This window comes from Podarcis erhardii, assembly GCF_964252035.2.
Source record: "Podarcis erhardii genome assembly, chromosome: 1".
Lineage (NCBI taxonomy): Eukaryota > Metazoa > Chordata > Lepidosauria > Squamata > Lacertidae > Podarcis > Podarcis erhardii.
The window spans coordinates 68,164,794-68,188,257 of record NC_138497.1 but is presented as its reverse complement, the minus strand read 5'-3'; the positions used below and the strand labels follow the sequence as shown (position 1 = coordinate 68,188,257).

The 23,464-nt window shown below is 41.5% G+C and overlaps 1 long non-coding RNA gene across 4 annotated transcripts; it reads right to left on the bottom strand.

Annotated features, from left to right (window-relative positions):
• Nucleotides 1-1,307: 1,307 nt before the first annotated feature.
• LOC309351421 lies at nt 1,308-18,362 on the bottom strand. Of its 4 annotated transcripts, none has more exons than XR_014160840.1 (4): nt 18,270-18,362; nt 16,915-17,069; nt 9,647-9,727; nt 1,308-1,508 (listed from the first exon to the last, which is right to left on the bottom strand). It is a non-coding gene; the product is annotated as an uncharacterized lncRNA (long non-coding RNA). The 4 variants fall into 4 exon arrangements; XR_014160841.1 differs by having other exon boundaries at nt 16,915-17,064; nt 18,270-18,348; XR_014160842.1 differs by having other exon boundaries at nt 18,189-18,336.
• Nucleotides 18,363-23,464: the final 5,102 nt, after the last annotated feature.

Genomic DNA, 23,464 nt, shown 5'->3' with positions numbered 1-23,464 from the left:
CACCTCAGATGGCGAGACGGGAGGGCGTAGCAAATAAAATGATCTCTGCTTCTTTTCACACAACTATACTATAGAGATTTATTTGTACATTTTGAGCACACCTGCTATATAATCTAATCCTTTCAGGTATAGAATACTTTGCCTTTACAAGTGTAACATGCTATTTTCCTAGACCATATCTCACCCAATAAAATCCCTGAAGCCTTTCATGACTGGTTTCTCATATATATGAATTGGGCAAAGATCCCAGGAATCTCTCCTCACCAAGCCAATTGACGTGAGAGAAAGTTGTGCAAGACAACAGCTGCTTTTTTGTGTGTGACTTCCTTTCATTTCTAGGCCTGCCGGGAAGATACTGAAAATGGATTGTGGCCATCCAATAAATGAGCATAAGCAACAAGTGAGTGAGTAATCTTAGTAGGTTTTAGAGGGCAGCTTTTGTGCTTTTGATCACTGGTAACAGGATCCATTTTAATGAGTTGCAAGGATCTGTTTCTCTATTACCTTGTGTACAAAATAAAGCAGGTCCTCAACTGATTATACTTGAGGTAGGCACAGACAGGAACATTTTCTGAGGACTGAAGATGGTAATTAAAGTGTATTAACAAATAATAATTTTGTTTGAAGGGAGGGGGGGAGAGAGTGAGAGAGGAGGGGTATATTATAATGGCATTACTGCAACATTTTGTTGGGATGATGGTTTCCTCCCAGAACTGTTAACTGGCTTCTTGGAGTGCAAAGCTGTTGACATACATCTCAAATAACAGCTTTACAATGATGTGTCTGTGAGCAGCTTTACTTTGTTATATATTCTCAGGCTTTTGGCCCTGGTCTCCAAGATAATCCTGGATCACTCCAAATACTTTTGTTAGCCTGTTCACTGACTAACAAAAGTCCCCACCTCCCTCCCGAAAGTTCTTGCTACTTTAGGTTCAAATGACAAAAAAAAGGGGGGACGCTCAAAAGAATGACTGTAGAATATCTATGACAATCTGCAGTTGAAAAGCAGCAGTGAAGGTATATTGATTTCTGAATGATGGGGAACAATGAAGTACAGTGTATCTGAAGTCTCATAATGTTAAGTGTATAAGAACAAGGTTGTTTAGATGTAAATGTTATTTTGTCAGGACTGTGTATCGTATGCCTGCATACATTGACTGTTAACACTACCACTGGGCCTAAAGTAGGAAAACCTCCAGCAATATTCTGTATTTTTTAGACAGCCTTTTTGAGGTTTATTAAAAACAACAACACACCACCATCTTGAAAGTAAATTTTTTGACAAGGGGTGGGTTTTATGTGCTTCAGGTTGCCAGGTTTTAATTTTGTTTCACAAATACATATGGCTCACAGATTCGGGGTGATTTGGAGAGATGCTTGTCTTTTAACATCTGAGCTGAAGCTACAAGTTTCTTTTTCCCTTTTCACCCATGATGCTTATGGCTCTTTCCACCCACAAAGCTTTGGCAGAAACATGTTGTTCTTGAAACTATACAGTGGGAAACCATCTGAATAAATTATGAGCAAGAGCACAAAATATTGTTAATAAATAAATAAAATTATTTGTTTTACTTATTTGTTTTAAAAATAAATAATGGAATTTGTCTTCAAGACAGCTCACAGCTCAGTTTTTTTCTTTTTAAATTATAAAAATAACACATCAAGACAAGCTTGTAGCAATACAGCTTTAAAACACAATGCACATTGGTGGTGAGTAGGTTTAAAGCAGATTTCCCAACTGCACAAATTCCTTGTCAAACACCCCACACACAGAAAAGGGTGGGGGGTGAAGCCAAATGAACACGAAGTGTGTTTTGCTCCTTACCTACACCCTGTATCAGTGGTGATTTCTCCATGGGGTCGATTCAGCTTAAGTAGAAGCGTCTCTGTCATCTGAGGTTTGCAGAGACAAGAAACTGCTATGCAAAATGTCTGGCCCCCCCCAGCCATGATGTGATCTAACAAGTTCATGCCCAAAGAGTTCAAACTAAAGTTCCTCACCCATGACTCCCCATTTGGTAGACATCAAGAGATCAACAAGCATTAATCACCACCTAAGCCAACATATTTATTCACGCCTTTGGGGTCAGAAATGAGTAAGACTTTTGTATATCTTGCCAGAGAATAGGGAAGGTCAAATATGAGCTCCAACCTTCAATAGACATCTATTAAGATAATAGGACTTTTTAATATACCTCCTTGGGCTGGCAAGAAATACATTAGAAGGTTGTAGTTTTCATTACCAGGTATCTGAAGACAGTAACATTGTCTTCTGCTGAAGCTTCTGCAGTGGCATAATACCCATAAGCCAAACAAGCCCACTGGGAGGTTGTCTCTGAGTTTTGGTTGTACATCTAGACAGTAAGATTAACAACTGTATACTTCATGGGTCACTGTAAAGGTCAATGGGATATACGTCATAGTATACTGTAATGGGGTTTGGGGTTGCTTGTGCGTAAGGGACAAACTGCTCCAAGCTGAGTAGTTTGGTTAAAACTTTCCCCTGGCTGGACAGTCAGTACTCCGTGACTGTCTCAATCACTGGCAGAATCCGTCAGAGGGCGTTTCCTGAATTTCCTCCAACATAAGAGTTCTTTGACACCAACTCGCCGCCTAGCTTCCCTGCGCGGAAGCTTTCTGCACAGAGTGGGCGTTCCAAGGGGAGGTCCTGTGCTCTCCCCGCTGGTCTCGCTGGAAGCGTCCCTGAGCCTTCCCTCCGAAGTTCCCTCCGCCTCCCTTTCCTCTCTGGTGTCACGTCTATTTCCTTCCCCATCAGAAGCTCTCCCTCTCTCCTTGCTGGTTCCCTCTCCAGCGTCATCGGGGAGCCTTACCACCCCCCTTGGCTCCGATGGCAGTTCCCTGACATATACTTTGCCCAGTAGAAATTATATTAATGAAAATGACAGTGCTTCTTTAATTCCTAGAGCAAAACTTCTTTACTACTCTGAGCAAAATTTCAAAGACAATTAAGAATAGAAGAACAATAAGGGATCCTAAAATATCATTACAATAAACTCAGTATAGATACATAACTCAGATATAGGTATTTGCTTCCTCACACTCCAGTTTTGGACACTGTTCAGTAGTGAATTATCTGAGAAAATGATGACTAAGGTTTTAAGAGGGAAAAGATGTTGTCTTGATCCACAGTGATACCAATGACCAAGTGAAGGCAGTGGCCCAAGCAAGCTGGAGCTTAGTAAGCAGGCCAAGCCCCTGGATAAGAATCAAGGTGCTGCTTCAAGGCCACAGTACATGCTCTCCTTCTTCTTTGGCGATCACTCGTAGCCAAGTGAGATTGTCGTCCAAAAACACAGTTTTAACAGTCAGTCCATAAGTGACTGTGGAGGCCAATTCTGGATCCACACGTCGTTCCACAGTGGGGACATAGGTATCCGGGTGGGAGTTGATCATGGTGTGGATTTGCCAAGCATGCCTTCCTCTTAGCACATTTCTCCCTTTCTTCCTGAATTCAAGCGTCTTCAAAGTCCAGAACACCTTTGGTAAAGGCTGTTCTCCAATTGGAGCCCTTGCAGGCCAGAGTTTCCCAGTTGTTGGTGTTTATACTACTTTTATTTTTATTTTTTTTAGATTTGCCTTGAGAGAGACTTTGAACCTCTTTTGTTGACCACCAGCATTACACTTTCCATTTTATAGTTCGGAATAGAGTAGTTCCACCTTGAGCTGAAGCAGACGATACACGTTGTCCAAGAGTTGTCTTGGAGAAACTTGCAAAGTTTTATTTTCTTGGCTAGTTAGTCAAGATGGAACCTTCCCCACGAGTGTCAAATCTGGCCAACTGAAAGGCTGCACAGTCAGTGCCTGCCACCACCATTTTCTAGTTGGTACTCAGGCTGCAGTACCAAGTGGAGCTCCGGGCCTGCATACATCATGGATAATTGCTGGCCTCATCACATTAGTGGTGCTGGACCTGTCACAATGTGGATATGCCAGGGGTGGGACAGGGTATCATTAACACACTCAGCAGTACTTGTCAGGACATACATGTAAGCCAGAATCTCTGCTCAGTAGTCATAGAATCATAGAATCATAGAGTTGGAAGAGACCACAAGGGCCATCGAGTCCAACCCCCTGCCAAGCAGGAAACACCATCAGAGCACTCCTGATATATGGTTGTCAAGCCTCTGCTTAAATACCTCCAAAGAAGGAGACTCCACCACACTCCATGGCAGCAAATTCCACTGTCGAACAGCTCTTACTGTCAGGAAGTTCTTCCTAATGTTTAGGTGGAATCTTCTTTCTTGAAGTTTGGAACCATTGCTCCGTGTCCGCTTCTCTGGAGCAGCAGAAAACAACCTTTCTCCCTCCTCTATGTGACATCCTTTTATATATTTGAACATGGCTATCATATCACCCCTTAACCTCCTCTTCTCCAGGCTAAACATGCCCAGCTCCCTTAGCCGTTCCTCATAAGGCATCGTTTCCAGGCCTTTGACCATTTTGGTTGCCCTCGTCTGGACACGTTCCAGTTTGTCAGTGTCCTTCTTGTTTTTTCTTGTTTTTTAATAATTTTTATTACAGTTTCAGCAAATTTTGTAATAACACATAAAACAAAACAACACAACAACAAACAATAAACACTAAAAAACGAAAATCAAACAAAATTGAAAAGTTCAATTCTTAGTTTCATACAGCTTTCTTTCTGGACTTCCTCACATCTCCCTTTTCTGTATTCCAATTTCCAATTTAGTTTCAGCAGATTTTTCCTCTATTTTACCTAATTTAGTATATCTTAATTTCTTTTTAAGTTAACCATTCCTACTGCTATCCACTCATCTTCTAATTCCCATCCTTAGGTTAACTGAACTGTAATTCTTTTACTTGTTACTTATAAACCATCTTTGCACATTCCTTTCAGCTTTGTCACTAATGCCACATTGTCTCAATATCCTGCAACACATTTAACATTCATATAATTTACAATGTTTTTGCAGATAATCTTTAAATTTCTTCCATTCTTCTTCTATTTGTTCTTCTCCCGTGTCTCGGATTCTGCCAGTCATTTCTGCTAGGTCCATATAGTCTATCAATTGCATCTGCCATTCTTCCAGGGTGGGCAAATCTTGTGTCTTCCAATACTTTGCGATGAGTATTCTTGCTGCTGCTGTTGCATACATTAAAAAAGTTCTATCCTTCTTTAGCACCTTCTGACCGACAATGCCCAGAAGGAAGGCCTCTGGTTTCTTAAGGAAGGTATACCTAAATACCTTTTTCAGCTCATTATAGATCATTTCCCAGAACGCCTTTACCCTTGGACACGTCCACCAGAGGTGAAAGAATGTTCCCTCAGTTTCCTTACATTTCCAACATTTATTGTCAGGCAAATGATATATTTTTGCAAGCTTGACTGGTGTCATGTACCACCTGTAAATCATTTTCATAATATTTTCTTTCAAGGCATTGCATGCCGTAAATTTCATACCGGTGGTCCATAACCGTTCCCAGTCAGCAAACATAATGTTATAACCAATGTCTTGCGCCCACTTAATCATAGCTGATTTAACCATTTCATCCTGAGTATTCCATTTTAACAGCAAGTTATACATTCTTGACAATGTCTTAGTTTTAGGTTCTAACAATTCCGTTTCTAATTTCGATTTTTCCACCTGGAAACCTAATTTCTTGTCCATGTTAAAAACCTCTCTAATTTGGTAATAATGTAACCAGTCTCACACTCTATCTTTTAGCTTTTCAGAGCTCTGCAGTCTCCATGTGTCTCCATCCTGTTCTAATATCTCCCAATATTTCGGCGTCCTTCTTGAACTGTGGTGCCCAGAACTGGACACAGTACTCCAGGTGAGGTCTGACCAGAGCAGAATACAGTGGCACTATTACTTCCCTTGATCTAGATGCTATACTCCTATTGATGCAGCCCAGAATTGCATTGGCTTTTTTAGCTGCTGTGTCACACTGTTGGCTCATGTCAAGTTTGTGGTCAACCAAGACTCCTAGATCCTTTTCACATGTACTGCTCTCAAGCCAGGTGTCACCCATCTTGTATTTGTACCTCTCATTTTTTTTTGCCCAAGTGCAATACTTTACATTTCTCCCTGTTAAAATTCATCTTGTTTGTTTTGGCCCAGTTCTCTAATCTGTCATGGTCGTTTTGAAGTGTGAACCTGTCCTCTGGGGTGTTAGCCACTCCTCCCAGTTTGGTGTCATCTGCAAATTTGATCAGGATGTCCTTGAGTCCATCATGCAAGTCATTGATAAAGATGTTGAATAAGACCGGGCCCAAGACAGAACCCTGTGGCACCCCACTAGTCACTCTTCTCCAGGATAAAGAGGAACCATTGATGAGCACCCTTTGGGTTCGGTCAGTCAGCCAGTTACAAATCCACTGAGTGGTAGCATAGTCAAGTCCGCATTTTACCAGCTTCTTTACAAGAATATCATGGGGCACCTTGTCAAATGCCTTGCTGAAATCAAGGTAGGCTACATCCACTGCGTTCCCTTCATCTACCAGGCTTGTAATTCTGTCAAAAAACAAGATCAGGTTCGTCTGACATGACTTATTTTTCAGAAATCCATGCTGACTATTGGTGATCACAGCATTCCTTTCTAGGTGCTCACAGACTGTTTGCTTAATGATCTGCTCCAGAATCTTCCCTGGTATTGATGTCAGACTGACTGGGCGGTAATTATTTGGGTCTTCTCTTTCCCCCTTTTTGAAAATAGGGACAACATTTGCCCTCCTCCAGTCAGCCGGGACTTCGCCTGTTCTCCAGGAATTCTCAAAGATGACTGCCAGTGGTTCTGAGATCACATCTGCCAGTTCTTTTAATACTCTTGGATGCAGTTCATCTGGCCCTGGAGACTTGAATACATCTAAACTAGCCAAGTATTCTTGTACTATCTCCTTAGTTATTCTGGGCTGTGTTTCCTCTGCTGAATCATTTGCTCCAAATTCTTCAGGTCAGGCATTGTTTTCTTTATGGGAGAAGACTGAGGCAAAGAAGGCATTGAGGAGTTCAGCCCTTTCTGTGTCCCCTGTTTGCATTTCACCATCTTCTCCTCTGAGTGACCCCACGGTTTCTTTGTTCTTCCTTTTGCTACGAACATACTCATAAAAGCCTTTTTTGTTGCTTTTAACCTCTCTAGCAAGCCTGAGTTCATTCTGTGCTTTAGCTTTTCTGACTTTGTGTCTACACGTGCTGGCTATTTGTTTGAATTCCTCTTTGGTGGTTTCCCTCCTTTTCCATTTTTTGTACACATCCTTTTTTAATCTTAACTCAGTTAAAAGTTCTTTAGATAGCCACCCTGGCTTCTTTAGGCACCTTCCATGTTTCCGTCTCATTGGTATTGCCTGAAGTTGTGCTTTTACTATCTCCCTCTTAACAAACTCCCAGCCATCATGAACTCCCTTTCCTTTTAGTATTACTGTCCATGGGATCTCACCCAGCACTTCCCTAAGTTTTATGAGGTCGGCTTTCTTAAAGTCAAGAAATTGAGTCCTAGTATGCTTGGCTGCTCCTTTCCGCTGTATAGTAAACTTCAGAAGAACATGATCACGCGCGCCTAATGATCCTTCCACTTCTACCCCACTAACCAGGTCATCAACATTGGTTAGGACCAGATCTAAAATGGCTGTTCCTCTTGTTGCTTCTCCCACTTTCTGGACAATGAAGTTGTCTGCAAGGCCAGTGAGGAATCTGTTTGACCTTATGCTCTTGGCTGAGTTTGACATCCAACAAATATCCGGGTAATTGAAGTCCCCCATTACTACTATCTCCCTTCCTTTTGCATGCTTGGCCATCTGTTTCAGGAAGGCATCATCTATGTCCTCCGTTTGGCTTGGGGATCTATAGTAAACTCCCACAATGAGGTCACTGTTATTCTTCTCTCCCTTAATTTTGACCCAAATGCTCTCACTTTGGCTTTGAGGTTCTAAATCTTGGATCTCTTCACAGGTATACACATCCCTGACATATAATGCCACTCCTCCTCCTTTCTTGTCTGGTCTGTTTCTCTGAAATAGATTGTATCCCTCCATTATTACATTCCAATCGTGGGACTTATCCCACCAGGTTTCACTGATGCCTATTATGTCATATTTAGTTTGCTGTACCAAGAGCTCAAGCTCATCTTGTTTATTTCCCATGCTTTGCGCATTAGTGTACAGACATTGAAGTCCATTAATCATTCCCCCGTGTCTCTTATTTAAGGATTTTTTCCTCCCACCACTAGGTCTGCGTGCTGTTTGCTCCATTTGGTCTATGACATTTGGATGATCATCTTCATCAATTGATAGACTCCTACCTTCAGGAGCACTGTCTCCCTCCCCCACATTAGTCAGTTTAAAGCCCTCCTGATGAGGTTTCTGAGATTTTTGGCAAAAACATTCCTCCCAACCGTTGTGAGGTGCAGCCCATCGCTTGCCAGAAGTCCATCTTCAAGAAACTGCAGTCCGTGATCGAAGAATCCAAACCGTTCCTGTTTACACCATTTGCGAAGCCAGCTGTTCACTTCCACTATTTTTCCCTCTGGTGGGAAAGCCCTCTGCTCCCTGCTGGACAGCCATCAGGGACTAAGGTGATGTCTGGAGGCAGTGCCAGCCAAAACATAGTAGACATCTGGTGGCTAGCACCACCCTCTTAATGAAATCAGCCCGGCCCACTTTGTATACAAGTTGGGAGTAGGGCTGGTATATTAACATAGCAACACAGGCCAGCACACATGCATCACACTTGTGGGGCCAAAACTTTGCTTGGTGTTACCATGGCCCAGCTGAGCTGCATCTCTTGTGGGGTCAGAAGTCCTGTGGCAGTCGGCCCTGCTAGGGCCTTGGCATTACTCCCAACTTCTACCATGCCCAAGGCAGAGTTATGTTACCAAAATGGATATAGCTTCTACGTATCTAGCAGAGGGTGTTCATTAAGGACCAACAAACCTGCTTTCAACTAACAACATTTAATATGCTTTATACATTTTAATCCACTGCTTAGTATTGGATTTCTTGGTTTTTCTCCCACCATTAAGGCTCTAAATATGAATTTTGGCAAGCAGTTTTGTGCTTATCAAAGAACTCTTTGAACAGGCAACTTATTCAAAATGACTTCTCATCTTAGTAAGAGAGAGAGAGAGACCTGTTAGGAGATGTTTGGTATGCAGAGCTCACCACAACAAGACCCTTGTGAATAATTTTTTTTTTAAACTGTATTCCTAGATTTTGATTTTTTTAAAAGAAGAACATCTTCTCAGAGGCCTGGTTCTCATAGCCATGTGCATAATTTAATTTATCTACAATTGATTACTGTAACCAGCAACTGAACATGTGAGCCAGCTCTACTGAAAAGCTTCACACATGAGCCAGTATGGAAGTCCCATTGCAGGATTCCATGGATGGTAGCAAAGTAGTAATCATTGCCTTTCCCCCGTTCTCATGCCAAATCAGTGCCACTCCTTAATGTTGGTGGTCTACACTGAAGTTCAACTGAGAATCTTTCTTAATTTTGCAAGTATTTGATTCCCTGGAATCTGGTCCAGATCTAAACAGTTGCTATAGGTCCCTATGACTCTGGTTTTAAAGAATCTATTTTTATCCAGGCTTCTATGTAAGCAGTCTGGGACTGTTTGGGTTTTCAGAAGCGGAATGTTGTTTGTTGTTCTGGCCATGAAAGCTTACCTTAGAGAGGATTAGGTAGCTGTTTTCTTTGTTTAAGGAGGCCTGTTCTGACAAAGCTTCCAGTATCTATAGTTCCAATATCTACAGTAAAACACAGGAAGATAGTATATGTATTGCTACAATGAGACGGATTGTTAATGATCCTGTTTCACATTTTACATCATTCATTGGATAGTAGTTGGGTGTTTAGTTTCAAGGCTCCTCTGGAAGCATTGTAGAAAGGGGTGCTGAATGCTCCCTCAAATGGGGGTGTTTCCCTCACAATCCTTCCCTGAGAAGCATTTCCCTTGGCCAGATTTCTGTTATCAGGGAGAAAAAACATCGGGGGAAAGAGAAGTGCAAAAGACTGTGTGATAGGAATTTTGAGGTCTTAGATATATGTTAAATGTCTCTGTTAACAGACTGGTCCTTCATTTCAAACCCTCCTTCCACATTACATCTGTGGGGCACAGTCTGGACTTCTAAAATGCAGGCCATTCTGCTTCCACATAAAGCTATATCTATACACATGAAGTCAGCCTGTCATTCATTAAAAGATGATGCACTAGCCCAAGCTTCAGCAGTAGAACCCAGAGCTATAAGTTGGCAGCTTTATAATATATTTCACAGAACATACACTAATGGAAAAATAAGTTCAGTTTATTTTCTTTCTTTTGGGAGTGCCTGGGCAAAAATTTCTTTGGCCTATCTCTCTAAGAAACTTGTAGGATGTGTAAAAGGAGTGGGCAGAATATATTGACAGCTGCATAAAGTAGGAACTTGCATTGCATTAACGAAAGCTCTTAGCATTTCCCCCTTAACCAAGAGGCACCACTTCCATTCATCTTAGCAAGGCCTACATGTGAGCAGAGCTTGGTGGATTGAGCACAACAAGGTCCCCGTTTAAGCTTACACAATGACCATCTGGATTCACTCGCCTTAGAACAAGTTTGCACAGGCAAGCCTTTCACAAGATGATTGCAATCTTGGCAAATCTTGAAAGGAGTGGGAAATCCATTTTGAAACCACTTCTCTAAGAAGGTCTGCTATTGTATCACTTGCGCAACCTCTCCACTCTGTGTGTGTATGTGTGTGTGTGCGCACACACACACACACACGCATATATGCATGTGTATGCCTCACCTCATTGTCAATAAACACGATTTCCCCCGTAAAGCAACTCTGGGGCTTTTGCAGTAATCTCCGCTAACCTTTGGTTAAGCCCTTGATTCAAGAGCAAAGCTGCCTGCTGATAAAATCTCTAGCTCAGCACACACTGAATTCTTGAGAGAAAGGAGAGGCCCTGCATCTACACTGCAAATGATTGTGAAGCAGATGATGCCAAAGTCATGCCTCATAGTTCTCTTTTGACAAACAACGAGCCCAGAGTAATAGGAAATTTCTGCAATATGAAATAAATGTGGGGCATGTTCACATTAGTGGAACAGCCATCTCAAATATGGTTATTGCTCTGGTGTCTATATCCTAGAGTAAGGGTAGGGAAGTGAATTTCACACACTGGATACAAAAGTTCCCCAACCCCGAGGAGCCACTTTGACAGGTGGAAAGGGCTGCTCACCTGTCAATCATCTGATGTCACATGACATCAAGTGCTTCAACTTCAGGTGAGGAATTCCTCCTGTCTTCCTTGCAGGTGCAAAGGAATCCAGACATGTGTGCAAAGGGTTAGGGTTTTTGAATTCAAGCTGTTGCTGGAAAGGACAAAGCTGGGAATTTTTCCTTTCCAGCTACAGTTCTGTGCTTTTGAATTGGGTGCCTTTTTTTTGTTGCCACAGGGTGCCAAATTTAAAAAGTGCTGGAAGAGAACCATTTGGACAGGAGAGCAGGAACTTGTTGAACACCCTAAAGGGCTATGCAAACATTTGCTTCCAACGTATGCATATGTTCAACGCCTTTCGCAGTGCACACAGAGGTGCTTGTGCATTCCTCTTTTTATTTAAAATAATTTCAGTGCCAGATTTCATTTAATTATAAATCCAGAGGTGTTTTATAACAACAAAATAACAGCAATGCTAATGAAACATTACGATAAAACAGTAAAAGATCACACAGGACCCAGGTAGTTAAAAACTGGCATCAAGAGCTGGGGAATGCTTGTGCAAAAATGCATGTTTGTAGGGTGCCATCCAAAATAATCTGGTGGGAACATCAGAGCTTGATGGAGTGGTACAGCCATTGCTATATCCACAATCCTGATGTCTATGCCAGCCAGAGTGGAAGGCGGAGGTGGGAAGAAAAATCTGATGCAACAAAGATGCCCACTGGCATCATATGATGGCAGCATGGGTTCATGGAAAGTTTGCTATTGGTTTGTTCAGAGAAGAAGAGGCAAACCTTGAAAGAACATGAAAAGCCCAATATTAAAAAGGTGCTGGGTAGTAGTTTTTAAGTAGCATTTAAAAAAAAAAAGCTTTAATGAAAATTATTAAAATGACTGTAGCAATGTTTACTACTATTGCTTAACACTTATTAAAAATGGCAAATGAAGTTTTGAAACAACATTTGAATGTTTTTAATTAATAGTATTTATCCATGTTAGTATTCAGTGACCATATTGTCGTTAATGTGCGTGTGAGTATAGTTTAAATCTTGGTTTCTTTAAGGGTTGGGCCTATCAAGGCACCATGCCAATTTAGTGGTTCCTCTGTGCTGGCAGCTTCTGAAACTCTGCTTCACGCCCGTCTCTGACTTGCTGCGACATGTTTATGAGTTTTATACATCACATGGTGCAGTCACAAATGATAGAGCCCAGCTTTAAAAGCCAATTTCCAATATGAAGAGTCAGTTGTTCATAAATTTTGACAAAATGAATGATCCTTATAGTTTACCCTTTTCCCTCCAAAGATTTTAGTCTTCAGGCATGAGACATCTTGCACATCCAGGCGAATAATGTTCACTGAGGACAAATATACCTTGTGAAATCTGCAGGAGGAACTCTGCCAGCTTTTGGATTATTGCAATCCCAAACCCTAAAGCTACTAATTTTCTTAAAGAACATGAGAGAATTCTTTTTGCCTAGATAACGGTCAAAAACACTGGGTTGGATCCGGTGTGTCCTGTCTGCAAATGGAAATACAAGGTGTGACTGGAAAGTTCGGTGAATGGTCACAGAAATCGGACAGTGAGGAATATTTGAACATACACAATTTACAGGCCTTCAAAGTAGGCCCCCTCTGATATAATGCACCATTGACAACGTTCGTAGAACTGTTGGAAACTTCTGGAGAAGTCCTCTTTTCGTACTGCTTTCAGTTCCCTTGTCATAGCAGCTTGGACGTGTGAAATGTTGGAAAACCTGCGCCCTTTCAGTGCAGATTTCAGTTTTGGATAAAGAAAGAAATCAGGTGGGGCCAGATTGGGAGAATGTGGAGAGTGAAACAACTCAGTAACTTCAGTAATGATTTCATGCAGAATATGCAATTCTTCGGCCATCATTCAGATGGACAAACGCCAATCCCGCATCAATAACTCACGAACTCTGTCGACATTTGCCTCCTTTTTGCTTGTTGATGGTCTGCCAGACCAAGGGTCATCTTCCATGGTTTGCCACCCTTCACAGAAACGCTTAAACCACTCATATACTGTCATTCGAGTTACAGCTTCATCTCCATACACAATTGTGAGCATTTCGTGGGTTTCCGATGCCAATTGTATGTCTGAATGTTTCTTGCTGTCAGATTTCTGTGACCATTAACCGAACTTTCCAGTCACAACTTGTACTTCACATATTCACCCAGAAGGCTCTGAGTTCCATTGGAGGCTTGCCACTGGAGGGGAGGGTGGAAGACGGTTTGGGCTGATTCTCCCTTTTCTCTGCAGTCACTTCTTATGTTGCTCTGCAGGGTCCCTAAATCCTTTGGAGCAAATTTTCATGGGTCACAGGCAGTGGGGGACCTTGCAGATCTCAAATTTCAGTGGCGCCCTGTGCAGCACCAAAATTTGGTGGGCCCCTGCCTCTCACCTCTCGCCATCTCTTCTACATCATAGTTGTAGTTGCGGTACCCCTGAGGCTCTACACCCAGTGTGACCGAACCCCCTAAATCCACCTCTGGACACAGGTGAAGGGTTTTCAGGGACTCTGGGGAAGGAGGATTTGGTGAACATTGTCACCTCACCCTTTCTCCAGCACAAGGGAACATTGCCACATGCAGTGCTTTTTTTTCTAAAAAAAAATGTTTAGGGGTACTCTCATTATCCTACTCATATTGAAATTCTTCCCCTCAATGAGGCCAAACTTAGAGTCACAAAGTGTTTAGGGGTATGCATACCCCTGCATCCCCCCAGAAGAAAAGCACTGGTCACATGTAAATCTGGACCCAACTCAATGATATTTGGTGTTATCAGCTTTCTGTAAAACCTCCCCCCCCCCTTCTGTATTAATCTTGGCAGAGTTGATTGATTGGCTTTGATATCCATGGCCACAAGATAGTTGCAAAACCTGATAGGCAGGAAGGATTAGGTGAAGCGAGCAAATTGCTGTTCTCTTCAGAGTGCAAACCAAATGGCTTCTGGTGCACAACTTGTATGTTCGTGACTGCATCCTTTATTGGAATGAATGGAGAAGCTCCCTTGTATGCAGAAATTCAAAGGACTCTTCTACTGCTTATACAGCAGGATGCAAATGAAGATATGTCTGGTGGATACAGTTGGACTTGAGCTGGAGGGTGCTGCTGGCTCCAAGTCCCCTTTCAGCCACAAAAACCCTGGGCAGCCTTGGAACAAGTCACACTGTGAATTGAGTTCCAGTCTCTAAGATGGGAATATTCATGACTTCTTTTGCAGACTTGCTGCAATAGTTAAAGAAAAAATTCTTGCAATGCACTTTGTGCTATAAAATATCCTAACAATTAAAAAGGGCTATACATCAGGGATGGGTTGTTTTCCAGTATGTATCAGGGCATTGTTGCAAGCGTCTGCTCAGCTTGTGCCACATGGATAAAGTTGGGGCTGGGATCTGAAGCCCGTGGTGCAAGCAACTAAAGAACAGGTTTCTCCTTGAACCAAATATTTCAGGAATATTTATTCAGGATAATCAGTGTCCAGATGAATGTAAGTCTGCTTTCAGTTGAGATAATAAGAGAAAATGTAACTGTCTTGAATGCTGCATAGATCCCGCCTCCCGATCAGCTGATTAATAATCAAAATACAGTAATAAATTCAGCAGAGTAAATGACACTATTGTTAGAATCTCTCAGCTAAATCCAGTTTGGTTCCTACTGCATGGGGCTTTATTTAAGGGTACATTGATGATATATTGCTCAGCATGGGAGATTGCTGTGTGCATGCACGACAGTTTCCTGATGAATACATTCAGTTTACACATAAAGAATGTGTTGGGAGGACTATGCTTTTTAGTGATCTTTTTCATTTCAAATGCTAAGCATTTTGACATGCTCTCCATTTATTAAAGTCAACTCCTTGCTGCAGATGCACATGAAGCCCTTTGATTAATAAGGTTCCCTTTCTAACATGCACGTCCCTTTGGAGAAGACACAGGAAGAAGAAGAAGAAGAAGAAGAAGAAGAAGAAGAAGAAGAAGAAGAGTTTGATATCCCGCCTTTCACTCCCCTTAAGGAGTCTCAAAGCAGCTAACAATCTCCTTTCCCTTCCTCCCCCACAACAAACACTCTGTGAGGTAAGTGGGGCTGAGAGACTTCAGAGAAGTGTGACTAGCCCAAGGTTACCCAGCAGCTGTATGTGGAGGAGCAGGGAAGCAAACCCGGTTCACCAGATTATGAGTCCACCGCTCTTAACTACTACACCATGCTGGTAAGAAACCTCTTTGCTTGGAACCATAAGAAATCATGGAATTTGAGCAAATCTGTTTTTGGGTATTTTCCATGCTGCATCCCCTCCTGCTTGATGCTGCAGCTGCCCCTCCCTTGCCCAAAGTCAACTGGAGTGTTTGATATAAGAGAAAGACATATGCAGGGAAGGCATTCAAATTCTCCTCTTCGGAATTCATTTTGTCACCACTCAGATATGTTAGGAAAGTAATTGTTCCAACTATGCTTGGAAACTTACTAATCTACCCAGACACTTGCTGAGAAGATGGGATGAATAGGTTCTATTTACTGGAGAATACCTATAACATGGCTAAGCTCACCAAAGTTGAGTGTGTTCAACGTTAAATAACAAAACAATACAATTTTTTAAAAGCTAATTTTAAAAAATCTATTTTGGTGAGCATCCACGAGAACTGCCAAAGTAAATAACTTAGTAAGACTAATTAGCATGAACTAAGACTTTGATATCTGACACATGAAGCATTGCCAAAAATTTGGCCTGGTGGTGTCTGCTGCACCTCAATAAAACTGGGTTCAATTAGGCCTCGAGCTTGAGACAGATAGACAGACAGGCTGCTGGTTATGTATTCTTTCTTTATGGCAGAGACGGTCTTCTTTCATCTTAGCTGCCTTCAATATTCTATGTCTTTATCTTTACAGTCAGGACAGGCAAGGGTAATTAGGCTAAGGCAGACTAATCAGCCATGCAAACTGCATCAGACCTGTAAACGTTGTCCCTGAGCATTTCTTCCTGGATCCTCATATCTGAGATGAGCTTATCTTTCTCTTGGCTTCAACATTTGCATGGTAAGCTAAACACCATGCTGAGGCTTTGCAAATTTCAGGATCCATGTAATTTTTAATGGGGAAAAAATAAATCATTGCTGTTTAGTATGGTGCCCCCTCCGTCATAACTGTCTGTTTTCTGGGAACCCTTTTTATACGTTTGCATGTCCTGCTAAATCATGCATGAACAGGAAGGAGTTGCCATGAGCCTTGGTTTTACACACCCCTCCTCCTACGCGCCCAGAAGGATGACTTCTGCAACATTCACTTCATTTTCCCTGACTCTCAGCTTGCTGGAATCATGGTTTTGAAGAAATGCTGGTCCATTTCAGAGCAAGCCAGCTTCAAGCTATGGGTTATATAGCTATGTGTTAAATTCTCCTGTTTGTTATCAATATCTGTCCCTGGTCTAGGCAACACAAGCAGGCAAGGTTCAAGGAAAGCAAAACTAAATGCTGTTTAAATTTTCCTCTTAGTTGAGTGGGAGGAGAGGGAAGTGCTGGAACTGTAGGCATGTTCATAGTCATTCCAGCTCATACCACAGTCACACTAAACCATGGATTAGCATGATGCATCCATTGACTCCTGTGCCAAACACATCCTGTAGATCTTCAAGAGAACCACAATGCATTGCAGGGGATTCTGCAGTATGTCCTGAGTCACCTGTTTAGTTCATGGACTTCATTGTTTTCTTACCTGAATGGAGAGGGTGCTTTAAAATGCACCTAATGTACTCCTATGGTTTCACTTTGTAGGAGCAAGTAAATATCAGGGATGGTCATCAAACTTTAGAAAACCTTGTCTGCCGTTATGCAGCTTCTGTATAGGAATCCCAATAAACTTGCACTGTTCTTAAGCAAACTGGAGCTCATAAACCTGTAACAAAATTGAAAGAGCTTGTACCAATGCATCATATGACTGCTGCATCCCACACACTGCCTTTTGACAACAGCAGTACAGTCGTACCTCGGGTTACATACACTTCATGTTACATATGCTTCAGGTTACAGACTCCGCTAACCCAGAAATAGTGCTTCAGGTTAAGAACTTTGCTTCAGGATGAGAACAGAAATTGGGCTCCGACGGCGCGGTGACAGCAGGAGGCCCCATTACCTAAAGTGGTGCTTCAGGTTAAGAACAGTTTCAGGTTAAAAACGGACCTCAAGAATGAATTAAGTACTTAACCAGAGGTACCACTGTAATAGAGGTACCACTTTTGTAATAAGGAATTCGTTCACATCAAGGTCGCACCAAGTAAAAAGTTAATAAAATGTTTTATTGCTAAACAGATAAAACAGTTTATGTTGGCGCTCCTCTAAGTCTGCTCTTAGTTCTGCCCCCTTTTTCCGGGGATCATCTCTAAATTCCCATATCTCTGGAGCCTAGCTAATGTTTTATGCCATGTTGTAGAAATAAAGTTGTGGCCTGTTTAATCCAAATAATTGGTGTCTGCCTCTTTCTTCCTCCCACAGCAACCTATCAGCATCAGTAGTGAGGATCGGTCTGAATATCAGCCAAGTACAATTAAAGGTATGAAGAGAAGACATCCTTGATTTTGACAGATCTATAGCATATTTCTTGGGGAGGGGACAGTCTTCTGTTTTAAATAATAAGAATAAGAAATTCCATACCACCCTTCATCCAAGGATTGCAGGGCAGTTTACAATATAAAAACACAAAAATATGTAACATAGTATAACAAACAAAAACAATAACACCAATGAAAGGCCAAGGAGAAGGGGAACATTTTTGCCTGGCACCTAAAGGAGTATAATGACGGGAGCCACCACAGAAAAGGCCTGTTCTTGTGCTCCCACTCTCCAGACCTCTTGTGGAGGAAGCACATGAAGAAGGACCTCAGATGATGATTGCAGGGCCCAGGTCAGTTCATATGGAAAGAGATGGTTCCAGACTGTCTTCAGAGGCAGCCCCATGTATAATCTGTTTCAGTAATCTAACCTAGAGGTTACCTAGAGATTATAGTTAATCTTCCATTATTAATGCTTTGAATTGTTTTCTTTTCCCTCTGTAGGTATGTTCCATTTAATTACCCAGAACCTTTCAATCCCTCTGTTGTGATTTGGTTGGAGTTTTTGACTCTAATGGTAACCTGCAGGTATACATGTTTCATATCATAACGTGCCACATTCCACTTGCAACCTTGATTAGAACACTGCCTTTTGTCTATTCTGTACTACTGTGTTCTAAATCTAACGCAATGAGAACTTTATTGGAGCTTTACACAAAAGAATACACTGGAGTTGAACAGGTGGGACACTGAAGATTCACGTGGATAGTGATTTTGTTATCAGTTTCATTAACCCCAAGTTGTTCAAAATGATGTACACAATTCTCTTTTCTCCCCTCACCCCCTTCTAACTTCACAAAAACCTTGTGAGGTAAACTAAGCTGATATATATTAACTGGACCAAGGTCGCTCAAATGGCTTTAGGGCAGACTGAGGATTCTGAATCCAGGTCTCTCATTTCTTATTCCAAACCTCTCACCCATGTATCATACCACCTCTAAAAAGAGTGGGAGCTTTTGGTGTAGTGGTTTAAGTGCATTGTGGAAATCAGATCACAAGATAATCATTTTGAAACATACACCAATGACATCTCTTTAATTTCTGACACATATAACAAGAGAGACGCCTTTTGCCCACCTGTGCCATGGTTGGTCTGAACATTGTATAAAGTGCAAGATATTTTTACAGCAGTTGACACACAACAAGCACACAAGTCACTTCCTCAAATATCCTGGGAAATGACAAAAGTTGCAAGAAGATTTCGACAAGTTACTAAAATAGCCTTAAAATAGCGAGATACGGGTGGTGCTGTGGGTTAAACTACAGAGCCTAGGACTTGCCGATCAGAAGGTCGGCGGTTTGAATCCCCGTGATGGGGTGAGCTCCCGTTGCTCAGTCCCTGCTCCTGCCAACCTAGCACTTTGAAAGCACGTAAAAGTGCAAATAGATAAATAGGTACCACTCCAGCGGCAAGGTAAACAGCATTTCCTTGTGCTGCTCTGGTTCACCAGAAGTGGCTTAGTCATGCTGGCCACATGACCCGGAAGCTGTACGCCGGCTCCCTCGGCCAATAAAGCGAGATGAGCGCCACAATCCCAGAGTAGGCCACGACTGGACCTAATGGTCAGTGGTCCCTTTACCTTTACCTTTACCTTTACCTTTACCTTTACCTTTACCTTTACCTTTACTAAAATAGGCTTGCTCTTTTGAAATCAGCTTATCTAGCATTATGTGCCAGTCTGCAGTTACACATGTTGTGATTACATTTTCTTGTGGTTAGAGCAGAATATGAACCAAGCAAATACCACCCTCACCACCACCCCACATCCGTTGTTTCATAAACACTTTAACTGTTGACCAAAGCAAAGTTCATTTGTCAATTATCCAGAAGTCTAGGCCTTACAGAGCTGTCTAATAAGTGTGAGGTCTTCATTTAAGTCCTTTAAAAGCCCTGATCTTATAACATGGCAGGCTGAAGTTCTTTGCCCACATATATGGGCTAAGTGGATTTTTCTCTGCTGCTGTCCAGCTGCATCTAAACTCCTTTAACCTGCTCCTGCCCCTCCATGTAACTCTATGTCTCTGTTTTGCATAGAGTTGCATTAAACACAATGAATTGGCTCTGCTCAGAAATAATCTTGTTTGTCCCCCTCCCTTTTTTTAACTGCATAGATGTGCCCTACTGAGTATTTCACCCTTGCTGCCAAGTACTATTGTTGTCCGCTGCAGAAAAATTATCACCAACATTTGAAACTTGATATGCTTGATTGTTGAACTGTACCTAGATGTGCCAGTATTTACCATTTTAAAAAAGTAATCTCCTGCCAATCATCTACTGAGCTGTTTTCGTTTGTATCTACTGGCTGGAAACAAAACAGATCACCTAGAACTAAGTCACAGAGCAATTTGCTTTACCTTTTCTAAGATCTCACTTATTCATTTATCTCACAGAAATTTTAAACCACTAAACATCAAAGTATACTAATAGTGTACAAAAAGAGAGAAATATCATAAAAAAGAAATCAAATACCTTGGGCAACTTTTAGACTAATAAATTCAGTCAATCAAGTGGATAGGTGTTAAGCAAGCATCTAATTACTTGATGTTATTTATGCTTGCAGGTAAATTCAGTGAGTTTATTTATACTGACCCCACAAATCAAAACCAATTCCAGATTTATTTACAGGAAGACAAATGTGGCATATACAGTAGTGTAGTGTATAACATACAGTGGTATCTCAGGTTACATACGCTTCAGGTTACAGACTCCTCTAAGCCAGAAATAGTACCGCGAGTTAAGAACTTTGCTTCAGGATGAGAACAGAAATCGTGCGGCGGCAGCACGACAGCAGCAGGAGGCCCCATTAGCTAAAGTGGTGCTTCAGGTTAAGAACAGTTTCAGGTTAAGAACTGACCTCTGGAACGAATTAAGTACGGTACATAACCAGAGGTACCACTGTACATGCCATCTAGAGGAAGCATCATTCTTTACCATGTGGAAATAATATCTTCTAAAGTCAAACTAGTTGTCCACTTCACCAACAGAGGCTGATAGGAATTGTAGTCCAAAAGCTCTGGAGGTTGCCATGTTGGGAAAAGCTATTTTAGAAGTACAGTACAGCAAATGATGGGGGCCAAGTCTTTTGATCCTAATTGCTTAGCAGGCATCCGAATAATCTGCATTTTAGATAAATGGGAGTACTGTCTGCCTTCTGCTGCACTGGCATATCAGATTACATGCACTTGATAACAAGAAGATTCTAGTTGACTGTGGTTTGCATAATGGATGTTCTATTATATTGCTGCTACAAATAAATGCCTTTGTAATAGGATACCTACTGTTCCTAGCAGCACCTAGGATTTGTTGCCCAGAAGAAAGGAAAAATATTAACCAAGGTTTGGACTTTAGTGTGTATGTAGCACCTATCCACACCCCTTGAAGCTGCTGACAGCATTTCTGACATACCAAAACTGCTCAAAGTGATGTCACTTCACTGTTTCCTGGCCTCCAGAGGGTGTTAACTAACAGGTTTTTCTGTATGTCAGAATGAGAGTCCAGTGGCCCATGCTTGATTCTTCAGCCAGTGTTTCCAGTACATGACTACCAACAACAAATGTTTATTAGCAAGTCATAGTGAGGGGATAAGCCAACTGTCTCACATCTGAGAAAAATGGGGCCAGTGTATAGAAGCAAAACTTCAATAATAATAAGGTGTTTCAGTGTATTTTGTGTGTGTTCTGAGTTATATTATTATATGAGTCAGATGGTCCCCTGAAACATGAGTGACTGTTGCCACTTCTAAGCCTCAGGTGAATATGTGGACATTCCCCTCCCCCCAGCAAGATGCTCATTCTCAGGGCTTTTTTTCAGCTGGAACTCAGTTCAGGCACCTCTCAGGTGGGTGCCATTGCTTTCATAAGAGAACAAGGGAGGTGTTCACGGTGAGTTCCGGCACCTCTTTTTCTAGAAAAATAGCACTTATCATTCTCCTTTCCATGGGAAGAACATCTCCCCTGCCACCAATTTTTCATGAAACCTGGAAGCAGAGATAGAAAAGTGTGAGTACCACTCATGTTTGTGCTGTCGCTTCTTTGTCTGTGAGATATTTGAGTAACATCAATATGGATGAGAGGAGGAAAATAACCCAGATCATATGGTCAACTTAATTCCACTTTGTTTTTTTATTGACAATCCAATTCTGGACTTATTCTTAAATGGACTCATTTCAAACTAGTCTTCGAAACCATGCAATAATTATTTCAAGTGCATATTTGGGTTTGTGAGGTAGAAATCATGTCCCAGTTATTTGTTTCAGGTAATCTAAGATAATAAGCCTCTGGTTGTATCTTGGCCAAATGCCATCTTACTTGAAACGCACATTCCAATATAATTTCTTTGCGTAGTTAAATATACTGGATCACTTCAAAATGCAATTGTACATACGCCAAATGTTGGCTCCCTGCAGCCTTTTCGGACCTGCTAGTCACTCCAGTGCACTGTTGCCTCCTAGCAGCCACAATAAATGCTGCAACCCCAGCATCCTGTGTCACTATTTATTCAGATCAGCCAGATTGCAATATCATTATAATTTGTACTGCAGATTCTGACTGTTTGACCATTTACTAATAAGCTAACATTTCCTTTTAGCAGGAAAGAGTTCCAGTCATGGCCAAAGTTAAGGATTTTAAAGTTCCACCACTTTCAGTGGAATAATTAAGCATATAGTGGTACCTCGGGTTACAGATGCTTCAAGTTACAGACATTTCAGGTTACAGACTCCACTAACCCAGAAATAGTACCTCTGGTTAAGAACTTTGCTTCAGGATGAGAACAGTGGGAGGCCCCATTAGCTAAAGTGGTACCTCAGGTTAAGAACAGTTTCAGGTTAAGACGGACCTCCAGAATGAATTAAGTTCTTAACCCGAGGTACCACTGTATACTCAAAATATCTCTGTTGAAATGAATGGAATTAAAAAAGTATTAGCTTTGGCTGGATTGTTTTCTATATCTTAATAGAGCTGTACATTTAATTGACAATACTAGTCTTTACTACAAATTTGTATCAAATTGCCATCTTTCATCTTTCTGGGCCAAATGATCTCAACAGGCATTATTTAATTGCAGGAAAAAGTTCTCTATTTGGCATGTCACCAGGAAAAGACTGCACATAACTCTGCTTCATAGATTGTATCTTCAAATATTGACACTGGCAAGACGTCTTGATTAAAAATTATTGGGCTGGATTCCAACATAACTGCGTAAAATCTTGAATGTTTCCACTGTTTAAATCATATGAGCTGATAAGGAAGAGAGCTGGCCCAAGACATTTTGCTGCCTGGGGCAAAGAGCAAGAGAACAACCTCTCCGTTTCATATTTAGAAGTTGGCCAGCCTAACAGCTGGATGTTACTTCAACACAGGTGAGGCAATTGGGTCCTCCAGTGCACCAGAGGGCAGCAGGCGAGCTTGTAGGGTATGTATGTGTGCAGGCCATGTGGCACACATCTCTCTCTCTCTCTTTTTTTTTATAAAGATATTTATTAGAGTTTCCAATTTAGTACAAAAAGAAAAACAACAAAAGACAAGTAATAACAAAAGTAAAAAGGTAAACAATTAAAACAAAACAAAACAAATATAGTTCCCGTTACTTATTTCCATTACCTTATCTCCCGAACCTCCTCTCACCTCCCCCTTTTGTATTCCAGTTAGAATTCTTAA